The sequence below is a fragment of the Stenella coeruleoalba genome, assembly GCF_951394435.1.
Source record: "Stenella coeruleoalba genome assembly, chromosome: 2".
In the NCBI taxonomy this organism is placed as follows: domain Eukaryota; kingdom Metazoa; phylum Chordata; class Mammalia; order Artiodactyla; family Delphinidae; genus Stenella; species Stenella coeruleoalba.
The window spans coordinates 150,110,338-150,126,512 of record NC_137147.1 but is presented as its reverse complement, the minus strand read 5'-3'; the positions used below and the strand labels follow the sequence as shown (position 1 = coordinate 150,126,512).

The following is a 16,175-nucleotide window of genomic DNA, read 5'->3' as shown; positions in this document are numbered from 1 at the left end:
ACATTCCCTCAATTTACCACTCCTAGAAGCCCAAACCTCTTTTCCTTTGACCTGCCACTCTCCCGAAATTTACCATCTTTTAAAAAAATGGTATATAAGCCCCCATGTCTAACCACCTCATTAGTCTTCGTTTTTTTCGATGAACACCTCCATTAACGTAAAAGTTAAATTAACATCAAATAAAATTTGTACACCTTTTCTCCTATTAATCTGTCTTTCATCAACTTAATTTGCAGATCCCAGGCACTTAACCTAAGAGGATAAAGGAAAAGGGTTCTTTTACCTCCACTACAAGTGAAAACCAATTCTCCAAGTTAGTGAGCTCAGATTTTCGAAAAACAATAAAAATACTACATAATACAAATAATTAAAAGTTTAAAAAAATAATACACTTAACCATTTTCTATCTAACGCAAGGCACAATCCTCAAAGAAAAAAGTCCCTACCTCAAGAAACTATCTGGTAGGGGGATTATGATAAATATATAAATATCATACGAAACAGGGCATGGTAGCTGCAATAATAAAAATTGGAATGTCCAATGACAGATGAATGGATAAAGATGTGATACATATATACAATGGAATATTACTCAGCCATAAAAAGGAAAGAAACTAGGTCATTTGTAGAGATGTGGATGGTCTGTCATACAGAATGAAGTAAGTCAGAAAGAGAAAAACAAATATTGTACATTAATGCATATAGGTGGAATCTAGAAAAATGGTACAGATGAACCTATTTCCAGGGCAGGGATAGAGACGCAGATGTAGAGAATGGACATGTGGACACAGGGGGGAAGCGGAGGGATAAATTGGGAGATTAGGATTGACATATATACACTACCATGTATAAAACAGATAGCTAGTGGGAACCTGCCATATAGCAGAGGGAGCTCAGCTCGGTGCTCTGTGATGACCTGGATGGGTGGGATGGCGTGGGGAGGGATGTCCAAGAGGGAGGGGATATATGTATACATATAGCTGATTCACTTCGTTGTACAGCAGAAACTAACACAACATTGTAAAGCAATTATACTCCAAAAAAGATAACAAAAATAAAAATTGGAAATGCTATAGCAGAGGTTCATGACAAGGTGCTGAGGAAACCACAGAAATAAGAACTGTGCAAAATTCTGTGCACACATACATTTTCTGGGGCATCAAACTGTTATAAGGTTTATGAACCAAAAAGGCTAAGAATCTCTAGGTCAGGGGTTGAAAAAAAGTAATCACATCTAGCTGGAGGATTTGGAAATGCCCCACCATGGGAGAAACATACCCCTTAATCTCTAAAGGAAGGATGTTTTCATTAGTGTTTTTTTTTAAAGTAAAAATACTCATTAAATGGGGACTCAAACATACAGAAGTGTGTAGAGTAAAAAAGTATGAATCCTTATTCCTTCCCCTGCCCTACCCCCAGTCCCACACATCAGAGTTTGCTATGTGATGCAGTGGATAATAATACTGATTGAAGATACAGATACGGTTATGGTTCAGGAATAAGAAAGGCATTCCAATGTCTTATATATCTTAACAAAGGGCAATATTCACAGCAATAATTTGGATAAAGACCATACTGTGTACAGATTACATTTATAGATGAGTAAATAGTATAATGCATGTTAAATAACAAAAGAGACTTTCAGAAGATCTCAACAAAGTAGGATGAATGGTAAAATCTAGCATAAAATTAGTTTTGTATTTGCTCAAAAACCAAAATTTACAAAAAATATAAATTGAAGATATACTATTTATCAGTTTTAGTTACCAGAGAGGCAGTAAGTCCAAAGTTCATTCATTTAAAAAGTACATCTAGGGACTTCCCTGGCAGTCCAGTGGTTAAGACTTCGCCTTGCAATGCAGGGGGTGAGGGTTCAATCCCTGGTCAGGGAGCTAGGATCTCACATGCCTCAGGGCCAAAAAACCAAAACAAAAAACAGAAGCAATATCATAACAAATTCAATAAAGACTTTAAAAGTGGTTCACATCCAAAAATAAAAAGTACATAAACATGCACTATGTGCCAGACATCGTGCCAGGCAGGAATACAATGACGGTCAAAAATTAAGACACAGGTCTTGCACTCATGAACCTTACAGTCTAGAGACAGAGACAAACACTCATACAAACAGATTGAACTGACAATATGTGCTATGAAGGCTATGGACAAGGAATTTTAAAACTCAGAGTAAGGAAGTTAGGTCTAGTTAGCATAATCAAAACTGGCTCCCCTAAGGAAGCAATGATTAATTGTTATTTGAAGAATGAGTTAGAGTTAACTAGGCAAACAGGAGAGGGAAGAAAGCATTCCATGCAAAAGCAACAGCATGTGCAAAAGATCCATGGCACAGCAAATATAAGAAACTGAAAAGAAACCAGTGTGACTGGAAAAGAGAGCAAGATGGTATACAATGGGAGGTAAGATAGGAGTCAAACAATGCTGCACTTTGAAGACCATGTTAAGGAATTCTGTCCTTACCCGACGAGCAACTGGAAAGCCACTGAGGGGATTTTAAGCAGGAACTGATACAATCAGACTTGTGATACAGTGTCAAAATAGAAGAATTTGAGTCTAAAGTCAAAGAGATGATGGTTTTATTCTATTCTGTCGGATTCAATCCCCACTTGAAATACTGTGTATTGGCTATGACTCCTTCAACTTTTAAGTAACAGAAAGAAAACCCAACTTAAACTGGCTTATGCAAAAGAGAATTTATTGGCTCATTTACAGCATTTGCTGTAGGCACATTTTAAACAATGATACGTAAACCTGGTTTTTCTCTCTCCATCCCTAGGCTTCACTTCCTCTATTCTGATTCTATCCTCAGAAAGGGTCCTCCCATTGTGAATGACTACAGTAGCTCAACTTAACACCTTCCAACATTCAAGACCAGGACAATGATAAAAGGACCAGCTCTGATTGGAGTTGACTGGCTTGGCTAAAGTCATATGCCCTTCCCTAAACCAATCACTATTGATCCTCCTGGTACCAGAGACCCAAAAGGGGCGGGGGAGGGGGGAGGCGGGTACAACACACCACCTACAAGATAAATACTGGAGGAGGGGATGGTTCCCCACAGGAAAATCAAGATCAAGACATATGTTACCAAGGTAAGGGAGGTAAGGGTGAATGGATGTTGGGTAGTAAAAACAACAGATGCCCACTACAAAGAATTAAAATTAAAGCTTTGTCTAGGTCAAAGGACTAATATATCTAACCTAGGAAAAACATGAGACCGTGAGGCAGGGGTGGTAGAAGTGAAAGCTGTTTACAGATATTTTAAAGTTTGTCATAAGAAAAAAGGCAAGAGGGTGACTCGTTCCTTGTGGCTCAAGTGATAATAACGATAACAACACTGCTAATATTTACTTGTTTTGAGTAAACTAGAGAATTTCATTCCTAGTTTGAGCTTCAATACAACTACTTAATTCATTACATACTATTATAAGTTATAATAAGTTATTATTTATAATGACAATTATTACCATTTGCTAATTAATTAAATACATGCATCCAATGCATTTCATCCAATCCCAAAAAAATTCTATGAGGCAGACACCATTAGTGTCCCTGCTTTACAGCTGTGGAAATTGAATTATAGAGATTAAGCACCTTACCCAAAGTAACAAAACTAAGTGGTAGAACAAGGATTCAAACCCAGGCACTTTGAAGGCCAGAGATTTCAGCCACATATTATTTGCCTCCACCAGGAACAAGACCAAAATAACAGGGAGGCAGATTTCATATAAGAACAAAACAATCAGCAGTTAAAATATCAGGAAATGAGATAAACTTGAGATGTGACAGATCACCAAAGAAAAATATGAAAAGTTCAAACATTATGCAATTGAAAATGGTCACTTTCAAGATCCCCAAGGATCCTTCCAACCCTAATATTGTAAACATATTCATCTAGTATTTGTAAATTTTTTGCCTAGACTGAAAGAAAAGGGGGATTTGTCATATTTCAGTAAAAAAAAACTGCCCTAATTGAGAATGCTGAATTATGAAAGTTCATTTTGGAATTAGAAATTAAGAATTTTAGTAATCTACCTACTGTACCCAAAGATTTTCTAGAAACTCTCAAGTACAACGTAAAGAATGAAACAACACTCAGAATGAAATTCTTGAGTTTATTCGAAGCAAGTAAATTCCTGAAAAAAAAAAAATAACAGTTGATAATTTTTTTTTTGGCCACCCACGTGGCATGCAGGATCCCAGTTCTCCCTGACCAGGGACTGAACCTAGGCCCCCCCACAGTGGAAGCGTGGAGTCCTAACCACTGAATCGCCAGGGAAATCCCCAATAATTTTAAATAAACAATATAAATTGCATTTTAATAAGTAAGCCTGTTTTATGGCTTAACTCAGAACTCCCAACAATATCAAGATCTATTTAACAGATACTGATTCAGAGCAAACATCTCAAGTATCAAATCATCATGACAAACCAACTTTTTAGAATTTTAAAATTTCTGTTAACACAAAAAATGTTAATATAATATTAATAAGTAGAAAGCCTGTGCTTGAGCAGACTACTTAAATCTACAAAGCAATCCAAATCAGCACAATCATTAAAAGTTCCTATGTACTGATAAAAGCAACCCTTCTTTACAACAAGGTATGGGGAATCTCTCTTTGCACCATCTCCACTTGGTCCAAGTATTCTAAAACCTCCTGCTGATCCTGATCCAGGCTACAGCAGTTACCACCACCCACTCTGTCAGTCAAAACTGAGCTGAGCACAGCAGGACAGCTACATTTTCTACCACACAGTATTCTGCTGAAGGTATCCATCTTAAGATCCCAATAATCTTTCCAACAGCCAAATCAAATAACCCTTTCTTCCATTTTCATTTTCCTTATCTTGCATCAATTTTAACCCAATTTCTTTTTTTTTTTAAACCTTTTATTTATTTATGAGGGTATTTATTTTTGGCCATGTCACACAGCATGCAGGATCTTAGTTCCCCGATCAGGGATCGAACCCACGCCCCCTGCAGTGGAAGCACAGTCTTAACCACTGACCCCCAGGGAAGTCCTAACCCAATTTCTTGAGACATGCTCCTCAGTAATTTTCTCTATGCCAATAGACTGGTTCTCTATCCATCTCCTCCTTTTTAACTCTTTACAGATTCTTCATATTCCCTTCCTTCTTAAACAATGTAAAATCAGGTTCTATAAAGTTTAGACCTTAGCCCTACACAAATTGTTTCCTAAAAGACAAATCTAATAAACTTCATAGTCTTAGCTATCAGTTCTCAATAGCAGCCTATAAAATCATCAAATATTAACTTCCAACCCTAACTTCTTAACTGTTTCAGTCCTTCATCTCTTAACTGCTGAAAACTGCTATATGGATATTTAAACTCACCTCAAATTCAATATTTCCAAAACTGAACATTAACTTTCCCTCAAAAATTAGTTCTACAGCATTATTCATAATAGCCAAAAAGTAGAAACAAGCTAAATGTTTATCAACTGACTGATGAATGGATAGACAAAATGTGATACATCCATACAAGGGAATTAAAAAAAGATGAGGTACTGATATATGTGACAACATGATGAACCTTGAAAACATTATGCAAAGTGAAAGAAGTCAGTCATGTTATGCTTCCATTTATATAAAATGCGCAGAATAAGCAAATCCATAGAGCAGAAAGCAGATCAGTGGTTGCCAGGAGCTGGGGGAGAGGGAAGAAGCGGGGAGAGACTGCTTAATGGGTAAGGGTTTGAGAAACTGAGAATATTCTGGGATTAGATAGCACTGATGATTGCACAACATTGTGAATATACTAAATGCCACTGAATTGTACACTTTAGTCAAGAATGGTAAATTTTATATTAGATTAATCTTACTCCGATTTTTAACAATTCTACTTTTGCCTTTCTCTTTTTCCTCAAATGAAACTGTCACCCTTTTGCAGTTTTTTTTCAATGTTTCCCTCTTTCATTCATCCTATCAATTCCCCAGTCCTACAGTCTTCCCTCAAAATATTTCCCACAACCAACCTTGCCTTTCCATTCATAAGTACTTGTTCAGGCCCTTAGAACCTCACACCTATAGCATCAGATTTACTTTATAAGATTCACTTTATACTGTCTCTCAGCATCCAGATCTATCTGCTTTCATCCATTCAATACAGAAGCACCAAATTAACAATTTCCTAAAATAATGCTTTTATTGTGTCACTTATCAATTCCAAACTCTTCAATAACTCTCCACCAATGCATGCAGAGCTTGGTTATACTAGTACCAGAAGCTTCCAGAATGCAGTGAGGCAGAGAATAGACCAAATGCTCTAGGAGCTGGCACTTCCACCAGAGGCTGTGCTGCCAGGCCTGCACTGTCTAACCCAAAGAGAAGAGAACACAATTCTGAGCTAGAAACGCTGAAGGTGAAGTGAGGGAAGACCACGGTATCACACCTTACAAAATGAATATGCAGTGTCTGGCACCCAGTATTACAATGAATGAAATGAACTTTTTCTGAAACTCAATTTCCTCATCTATAAAGGATAATACCACCCATCTCCAAATACTATTTATTTTGAGGAAGAAATATAACCATGAAATACTTTATAGTCACTAAAACACTACAATAAAAGAAATGAAAAATTAGAAAGATATCTTGTGTTATAACTTCTCAAAAAAACACAAATACTAACAATGTAGTGTCAAAAGTAATGTCAATTTTCTTATTTACCTTTTGCTATTCAATACAGTTGGGAGATATATTATTTATTTTTCCTCATGGAATTTAACAAAGCCACTTCCATGGTGCATTTTGTTCCATGAGGACCTTTCTATCAGCAGTCAGCAATCCTGTATAGTTCAAAGTCAGATAATCTTAAACCCTGAATAGGAAAAGCAAAATGAGTGAGTAAACAAAGGCGATAGGGATTAGGATATACCTAAAATCCCCAGACCTCTCCCAAACCCTCCAAGTTTTGCTTCTCAAACGTGCCAAAGGTTAAGAACAAATACCCACAAAATAAGGAACACATGGGTAGAGCCTAGAAGCAAGGAGCAAATTATTTCATAGACTAATGATCTTTGCTTTGGTTAATATCCCTCAACTGAAAGGCATTCAGGCAGCTGTCATGCTGAAGAAATCAAACCTGGCAAAAAAGAGTGTAGTTGATTAACTTCTAAGGATGAAGCCTACAAACCCAACCTGAGAAATTTAAGAAATATATATTAATTTACTTAAAAGTGACTATAACAAACCCATTGCATATTAACACAAATACTTTTATAAAAAATAGCTGTATTTTCCAAAACAAAAATTTAGAGTGGCATTGTTTTCCATTTTTACAATCTCATTAATTTTAATATCTGTGTTCATAAAGACAGCTGGATTCTCTTATCTGCTTCTGTATTCAATCTGTTACACCATCTTGTTTTGTTGAAGTGAGGAAAATCCAGCTTCATAACATACGTACGTGGTAAAGGGAGAGCCTTGTAGAACCCTTACTCCATTAGAGATGGAGTGCAAAAGGGTGAAAAAAACCTATCATAGTAGTAGGAGGAAAGCAGTGCTGGAAAGCAGTGGAACTCTGCACCTTACCGTCCAAACTAACCATTAACCTTCAGCACACTATCAGAGTCCATAGGTTCAGTTTTTAATTTTCTTTCCTTAGCAGTTCTAGTTTTAAAAATTGACATTTTATGACTTTGTTTCCTAGAGATCTTCACACAACAAAGGGAAAAGTAACTTATTACTTTAAAATAGAATAAAAATCATTCTATCTTACAATTACTAGGTGAGCCCATAGACTCCTTTTATAAATCTAAGATACATTATGGGATATTAGTGATTTTATTCTTCCTACACCTCAAAATATTTTGCTAATTCCATCATCCTAGGTGTTATTTCACCACTGAGCATCAATTTTTCCCAACTATGCTTTAAAAAAACTAAAATAATAAGAAAACAGAAGAACGTTTTAATTGCCTAGAAGGATAACGCGAGAGTGAAATAAATCATCACTAATACATTATCCTTCACCTTTCTTTTCTTGAGTTTTCCTATTGTTTTGCACAAAATACTGCATCAGCTTCCCAAAAGGTATAGAAGACTCAAGGCATTATCTTTGTAGTCTGTGTCAGGAAGTAAAAACTTTACTTCTACCCTTTTAGGTTGCAGTATCTGGGGCCTGTGAATTAAATTAACAACAGACAAATAAATCAACGGGAGAAAAAGCACATAATTTTTATTAATATTTACATACACTGGAGTTCACAGAAAAGAAGTAAAACTCAAAGAAGCAGTTAGACTCAGGGTGTATATACCATTTTAACAAAGGAAAGGGAATTGGGGCTTTGAAAGACAATAAATCCTGGGGAAGAAACTAGGAAATGCGTGGCAGAACTAATGGAAGATAAGTGTTATTTTAGTTGGGTCTGTTTATGCAAACTCATCTATCAACTCTCCATCTTAGGTGATAAGAGTCACTCTTCCTTTCCTGGTGCAGTAAGGTAAGAACCTTCACAAAAAGAAATGTATGCCCTGCTTTTAGGCAGTTAATTTTGGGCGGGGCAGGGGGGGGATGGGAAGAGGGCTCTTCCTGCATCTGTTGGTTCTCAATTGCCTTCTGCTCAAAATAATCCTTATGTCAAAGTGGCATATTTTAGGGTGGCAGACCCTTTCATCTGCTTTAGTTTTCACTGACTACTGTTATGAACTCAGAACTTTTTATTTTCTGTTAATAATGAACAGAAGAAAACAGAGGAGACATTTCAGAATTATTAGATGAAACTAAAGATAAATGCAAAGGTAGATAGCAAGCACTTCAGACTGTAATAATGACAGTGAACTTTGGGAAATCTCAGACTAAGTGTAATTAGACTAAGTCCCTAGATAGATTTTCTCAAACTCAACAATCAACGAGTGAACAATATATTTCTAAAAACTAAAAGGAAATACAGTATTCTCATTCAGCAGGAAGAACTTCATCATGCCATGTTTTTACAAAAATGCAGGACCATGCTATTTTGCTAAAAGGAGGTCCTGCATTTGCTAAATGCAGGACCATGCTATTTTGACAGTATTCTTTCATCCTTCACGTCTGTGGGCTAAAATTTAACTTGATACAGTTCATAAGTGGAGAAGTGTTGAATGCAGGTGTATACAATGGTGACTAGAAGGAAATAGATGATGCAGAAATTTTAATTCATTGGATTGATTATTCTAATTGGTGTCTAGAAATCTAAAACTGAAAATACCTTGTAATTATAAAGCAAAGATGGCCATCTTCCTTTCAACAAAAATTTAAACCATACAAGTTTTCAAAAAATCCTTCAAATGTTGCATCTGATGATGCACACTGCAAAAAGAAGATCCAGAAGGAATGATAAGCAAGAACCTACTGGGGAAGTATCTGAAATCTCAAATCACTATGTTCCAGGATCACGTATGACAGTTGATGAGTTACTCACATGCAGACAATGTTGCCCATTTCAGGCAAGCTTCAATCCTGAAAAATATAGACTAAAAATCTGGGCAACATGTGACAGTGTAACACTGTAAGCTTGAAAAATGCATATCTACACGGTGATTCATAAAAGGGGTGAGAGCAGAACCAAGATTATTACAAGAATTGACAAAAGAATTTGAAAATTCTGTCAGAAATACAACTTGTGACAAATTTTTATAAGTTTAGAATTGGCTTAGTATTATCTAGTGAGAGATTTTCCTCAGTTGGCAATATCAGGAAGAACAAGGTTGAACTTCTGTGAATTTTCACAAAGGGAAAGGAAGAGAAGTCAACTGCACATAATCTGGTTTTCAAAGATATTTGATGATTCTTACTGTCCTAAGAAAAACTAGTACTCTTCTCAGCTCAATGCATTCTCAAGCATCAGTTAGTTGGGTTTTTTTGTTTGTTTTTTTCAGTACGCGGGCCTCTCACTGTCGTGGCCTCTCCCGTTGCGGAGCACAGGCTCCGGACACGCAGGCTCAGCGGCCACGGCTCCCGGGTCCAGCCGCTCCGCGGCATGTGGGATCCTCCCGGACCGGGGCATGAACCCGTGTCCCCTGCATCGGCAGGCAGACTCTCAACCACTGCGCCACCAGGGAAGCCCATCAGTTTTTAAAAATCCTGCATAAGTTAACCTGGAGAGAGTTGTATTGTATAAAAAGACTAAAGGAGGGCTAGACACTGATTATGAAAGCTAGAACCTATCCAGTTGATTGCTGAACAACACAGGGGTTAGGAGCACCAAGCCCCGTGCAGTTGAAAATCAGTGTGTAATAGTTGGCCCCTCTGTATGCATGGTTCGGCATCCATGGATTCAACCCAACTGCTGATCGTATAGTACTGTAGCACTTTTATTGAAAAAGAAAATCCACGTGGACCTGCACAGTTCAAAATCATGTTGTTCAAGGGTCAACTGTACTTGCAAAATAATGACTTGAAGATGATGGCCTATGACTGATATTATGATCACTGTATGGGGAAAGTTTCAATTACAAAACTGTAAGTTACCAAGAAGAACATTCCTCATGCAACTAGGAAAAGCACTTGCAGAAACTATAAGAGAATTCTGTCTTACCCTCTAGCTACAATATTCTTGTGCACAAGTGTAAGAGAGAAGAATAAAGGAAGATGCTCTTTGTGAGGGTAAAAAACTAAAAAAAAAAAAACAAAAAATTGTGGGCTACAATTATAGTATTTGCCAAGAGCATTAAAATGTGATGCATATTAATTGTAGGGGTAGTATTTAATTAGACGCATGAAATATATTTTTTTGTTTCTTATTTTTCTAAGTATATACAAAAATATTTGCTATGTTTGAATTCTTATTAAAAGCTCTAATAAGTTGTTTTACATTACTCCTTTATTCTTCTGTTAATTATATAAATTATATGATATAAAATTATATAAAATATATAAAAACATTTTAAATATAAAATAATTTAAAATGTTTAAAAAATAAAAGTTCCTTTTGATCTAGAAGATAAAGAGTGGTATCTATTTTTCCTGTTACATTGAGAATTAAAAGAATCCTTAAAACAAAACTGCTCTGCAAAAATCAATAAAAATCCCAAACACACATTTTTGAAAAAAGTTACCAAGTAAATCAAATCATTATATATTTTTAAAACAACTTGACTGAAAAATCAAATATTTTTGAGTCCTCTGAAGCAGGAAAAAATAAACTATTCAGGACTATATATTTAATTAGTATGTCAAAAATATTTCTTATCATTCAAAAGTTACTTTTGAAATAACAAAATATATTGTCAATAATCTCCAATTTCCTGTCATCTAAAACTATCATTTACTTTCTATTTAAAATTGTTATTCCGCATAGGTACATCCCCTGCCCAATTAGTAAAGAAAAAGAAATCTTGGTATGGTTCTAAATGTTCTCTTCAATAAAGAAAACAGTGTGGGAGAGAAGGGTACAAAATTATTTATTCCTTTCCTTTGACCTCCTCTCCCTTACTAAGGAAGCCAATGCTGGGTAGTAAAACATTGGACTGAAGAAGCAGGACTGGACGAGATAGCCTAACTGGAAAGAATGAGTTTAAGTGGGGATGCTGAGGTTTGTAGTCCTCCAAAACCAAACTACCCCAGAACTTTCTTTGTCTCACAGCTCACTACGCCTACAAGGGTCTTGAGCAAACTTTCAGAGGAGGCAAAGTCTGATATCTACTTTGTCTCCTCTCCCCTAGCCACTGTAGGCTCTGATGTCAACTAGAGCAGCAATTCCAAGTTTCCTAAACTAGATAAGTTAGTTCTAACCTTCAAAACTGCTCCCCTCCTTCATCCCCAAACACCCATTTCTAGACAATTGCTCCCAACTATGTTATCAGATTACTGCAGTAAAACTCTTACCAAATACTAATGCCAAAATATCACCCCATAGACTATCTGCTAATTGCAAAGGGAAATGCTTACAATGGAAAGATAGTCTGTCACCATCTTATCCAAGAGATCAAATTTAGGATTACCAACAGGATAACCCCACTTTACGTGCCTTCTGATGTTGTATAATGAGCAGTACACTGCATGACTTGTGAAGTATTCTTGCCAAAAATATTTAGCCTGATCTACTCAAGCCTTTAGACCTAGGTTCAAGCTTAAAGGAAGTATAGGGGATACGGGGTACAGTTAAACCCCATGAGGAAGAAACTGTCAGTAAAATACAGAATGTAGGTTATTCTACAAGCCTACTGGCTTGGTCTCTTCAAAAGGTCAATGTCATTAAAAAAAAAAAAAAGAGGAAACTACACTAAATTAAAAGGAACTAACACAAATGTAATGCATGATTTTCCAAAATAAATGACTAAAAAGAACATTTTGGGGACAAGGAACATGTGAAGAACATGTGAATACATACTACATACATGCATTAGATTATCAGGGATTATGTAGGGATTATTCTTAACTTTAAGTGTGATTATCCTATTGCAGTTACATAGAAAATTGACCTTAATCTTATGATATACATACTGAGACACACACAGTACTTCGGTGTGAACTGTTGTGATGTATGAAATATGTTTTGAAAATGTTCACCAAAAACAACCGTGAGATAGGTGGATAAAGCAAATGTGGCAAAACAGTAACAACCGTAAAAACTAGGTGGTGGGTATGAGGAGAGCTCAACCCGGCTACTCAACTTTTCAATGTCTGGGGAAAAAAATAACATGAAAACTTAAATAACAAGAAGTTAAAAAGCTAAGAAATGAACTCTTAAAAATAAAAATGTGAAGGAAGGGGCAACTGAATAGTGCTTCTTAAATTTTGTAGGTGAGCCTCCTTTGCTCTTTTCCTCAATCACTTCATTCTCACAAAAAATGAAACATAGTGAATGGAGACTGAATGAGGAATCAGAAGACCTAAGGTTCTAGAAAAGGCTCTATCACTTCCTAGCCATGACTTCATTACAGACCTCTCACCCTGAGCTCTCTTTCCTAACCTTCAAAGTCAGTTCTAGCAGCAAAGACCACTGTAAAAGGGGTTAGGAAATACGTATCAGCCGGTAACAATGACCCATACAAATGCAAGATACAATTAAAATGGTACTTGTACGATGTTTTAAAACATCGAGAGCACACAGCCCCAACTTAATTCTCTAAGCAAACCAGTGCCTTCTCTAAGCAAACCAGGCACAGTAAGTTTCTGCTTAGAGACAGCCTGAGTTGGCATAGTAATCCCCCAAAGCAGGACACCTCACAATTGCAGAGAGGTGGCTTTTGTACTTTAAATCGCTCCTCTAATGCTTCAATTTTATGTTTAATGCCGCTGAAAAACGTCAAATTCTTAAAACACAGTTCAAACCTGAAAACAATAAATAAATCAGGTTTAAGTTCACAGAATTTTTCTTTAAACTAACAATTCTTGGCAAACAAAGAGAACCCCCTGGAACGAAGGTCTCCCGTGCTTGTAGAAGTGGGTTCACTTCGACGTTTCTCCTCTCTAGCCGATCGCTCCATAAAAGCGTTAACACTTGAGATAAGTTGGGAGGAACTCCGTCCATCTCTAGAGCAGGATAAAACCTCAGAATGAGATCATTCTTTCCGTCTCACGAAGTGAAACCTGCAAGCTCAGTTAGGGAACTGTGTTATCAAGTCCACGTTTCTCCTCAGGGCCCCTCTCCTACAGACAATAACGGGACGTGTAGGGCACAGCGGGGAAGTCCTCTGACAAGAAGGAGGGTGTGAGCAGGTACTGACTGGTCACCCGGGCGGGGGAACCTGGGCCCTAGGGTCCCCGAACCTCAAAGTTCGGCACCCCCTGTGGTCTCTGCCTACGACTCACGAGACTCAGGGGGAGAGCCGGAGCGAGAAGAGCACGGGTCCCCGCCAAACAGCGGCACAAAATGTACGTTAGACCAAGGGAGAAGCCTCCGGAAAGAAAAGCCCAAACCAGGCCAGGGGCAAACAGGCCCTGGGGGGCGAGGCGGGGCGGGGAAACGGCGTCGTCCGCGGCCTGCGCGGCCCCGGCCTGCCGCACCGAACTGGCTGCCGCGTCGCGCCGCGATCCCTCCCCCGCCAGGGCCGGCGCAAGATGGCGGTCCGGCCGCCGCCGCGCAGCCGGTCCCCTCCCCCGCGCCCTGGGCGCTCTCGGCGACCCGCGCCGGCCTCGACACCCCCAGCCCGGCGCCCCCGGAGTGAGGCGGCGCAGGCCGCGCGGGAGGGCCTCTGCCTGCTGCAGCGCGGGGCGGGCGGGGGCGGGCGGGGGCGGGGGGCGCTTACCGTGAGCGGAGCGGATCGGCCTGACTAGGGCCCTGAGGAGGAGGAGAAAGAGGAGGAGGAAAAGGAGGAGCACGAAAAACTACACAGCGGCGACGGCGGCGGCTCCCATTGCGGAGCAGGCGGCCGAGCCGTGGGCGGGGTGGGGGGGCTCTCGAGGAGCCGGCGCGCTGCCTCATGGGTAGGCTCCGGGTCAGCCTCCGCGCGTCCGGGCTCCTTTTCTTCTCGCCGACGCGGAAGGCGGGCACGGGCATGTGCGCCGCGTTGCGGGTCCTCGAAGGCCCCGGCGCCCAGCTATGCGCAGGCAGCGGCCGAAGGTCAGGCACTAGGTCGGGGCTGGAGCGGCCGTGGGTGCGTACTGCTTCCCGGCCAGCAATCCTGAAACCTGGGCTCCATCGAATCTGAAGGCGTGGAAACACGAGTTCCGGGGCCTCTCTGTGTGTAACAGCTAGTTCTCTGCAGGCTTGGAAAGTAAGAAGTTCTAGGAAGAGAGGCGCCATTAAAAAGAAACATCAGGGGCTTCCTTGGTGGCGCAGTGGTTAAGAATCCGCCTGCCAGTGCAGGACACACGGGTTCAATCCTTGGTCGGGGAAGAGCCCACATGCTGCAGAGCAACTAAGCCCGTGCGCCAAAGCTACTGAGCCTGCGCTCTAGAGCCCGCGAGCCACAACTACTGAAGCCCATGGGCCTAGAGCCCGTGCTGTGCAAGGAGAGAAGCCATTGCAATGAGAAGCCCATGCACTGCAATGAAGAGTAGACGCCGCTCAGTGCAGCTAGAGAAAGCCCGCGGGCAGCAACGAAGACCCAACGCAGCCAAAAATAATTTAAAAAAGGAAAAAAAGAAACACTGTGCCTGAGCGGCAAAGACCACACACCAGATGAGAAAAAGAAGTGGAGAAGGTTCTTTTAATAATTGGCTACCTTTGCCAAATTTGTTTCAAACTTGAGATTTTGCTACCGTCTCCTTCAATTCCTAACTGCCATATGGATGCCTGTAATAACTAAAAAAACGAAAACAAAAGATAACTGCATTTACAAGAACACCTGTTAAGATACTGCTTGCACAAATACTTGCAAAACATTGTACTCTGATCTGTAAGGAAAGTTTCCTCTCCCAGTTGTACTCACAAGATGGATGTCAGTAGTGGTCCAGCTCTCAAGAGTGACCTGGATTTGAAATCTCGCCTTGTTAGATCCTTAATACACACCAATCACTGCGCTCACATTCAATCACTGGGTCGTACTAATTCGTCCTGCCTATTTGAAATCACTTTCTTCTTTCTCAACCAATCTGTCCCCAGCTTTTCTCTGGCATTTATCATTACAATTGTTTCCTTATTGATTACCACTCCCAGACCAGTCTTTCCCGAAGACCACTTGAATTAGCCCTAGAAACCTGGAATGGCTACAGATGACCATGACCTACTCTTCTCCCAGCTGGGCCAGGGATAGTCCACTCAGCTTTCCCTTTCTTGTAGGCACTGCAAATAAGTTTCATAGGAAAAGAGAATAGTCAAAACAGCAAACGTGGAAAGCTAAAAGTTCAAAAATCTTGGAGCATTCTTAAGTCATTATATTTCAAATGTTTCCAATATAGTTCCTAATGGTTAGCAAAGGGTGTTACAGTATGAAAGTGAACTTAAAATTTCACTCTGTATTCTACAGTCTGGTCCTCAGTTTGCAGAGACAGAAAGTTAATGTTGTTAGCCTCCAGAGCTAATTTTTTTTTGGGGGGGGGGGGGAATTTTTTTTTTAATTCAAACAAAGTCACAAAAATTATAATCATCCTTATCAGTTCACTCAGTCCCATGTAACCAGAGCTAATTTAAATCCAGTGGGATGATTCATGCCAACCAGACTTACTAGAGACTGATATATAAACCAAATTCTTCATAACTGCCAAGAAGACCAGAAAACTGTGTACACATTTTTACTCAAAAGGAACATTTACATGAGAAGCCAAA

The 16,175-nt window shown here is 39.3% G+C and overlaps 1 protein-coding gene across 12 annotated transcripts in view; it reads right to left on the bottom strand.

Annotated features, from left to right (window-relative positions):
* The window catches only part of ZNF280D (zinc finger protein 280D), a 125,550-nt gene extending 111,198 nt beyond the window's left edge, over window positions 1-14,352 (bottom strand). For 8 of the 12 annotated variants that reach the window (XR_013827368.1, XR_013827369.1, XR_013827370.1 and 5 more), the window contains exons 1-2: window positions 14,215-14,352; window positions 6,709-6,859 (exon numbers count right to left, since the gene is read on the bottom strand). The gene's annotated coding sequence lies outside the window, so the exon portion shown is untranslated. Of the gene's footprint in view, window positions 1-1,767; window positions 1,909-6,708; window positions 6,860-8,013; window positions 8,500-14,214 lie in introns of those variants that run through there. The other 4 variants (XR_013827367.1, XR_013827376.1, XR_013827373.1 and 1 more) reach the window with 4 other exon arrangements.
* Window positions 14,353-16,175: the final 1,823 nt, after the last annotated feature.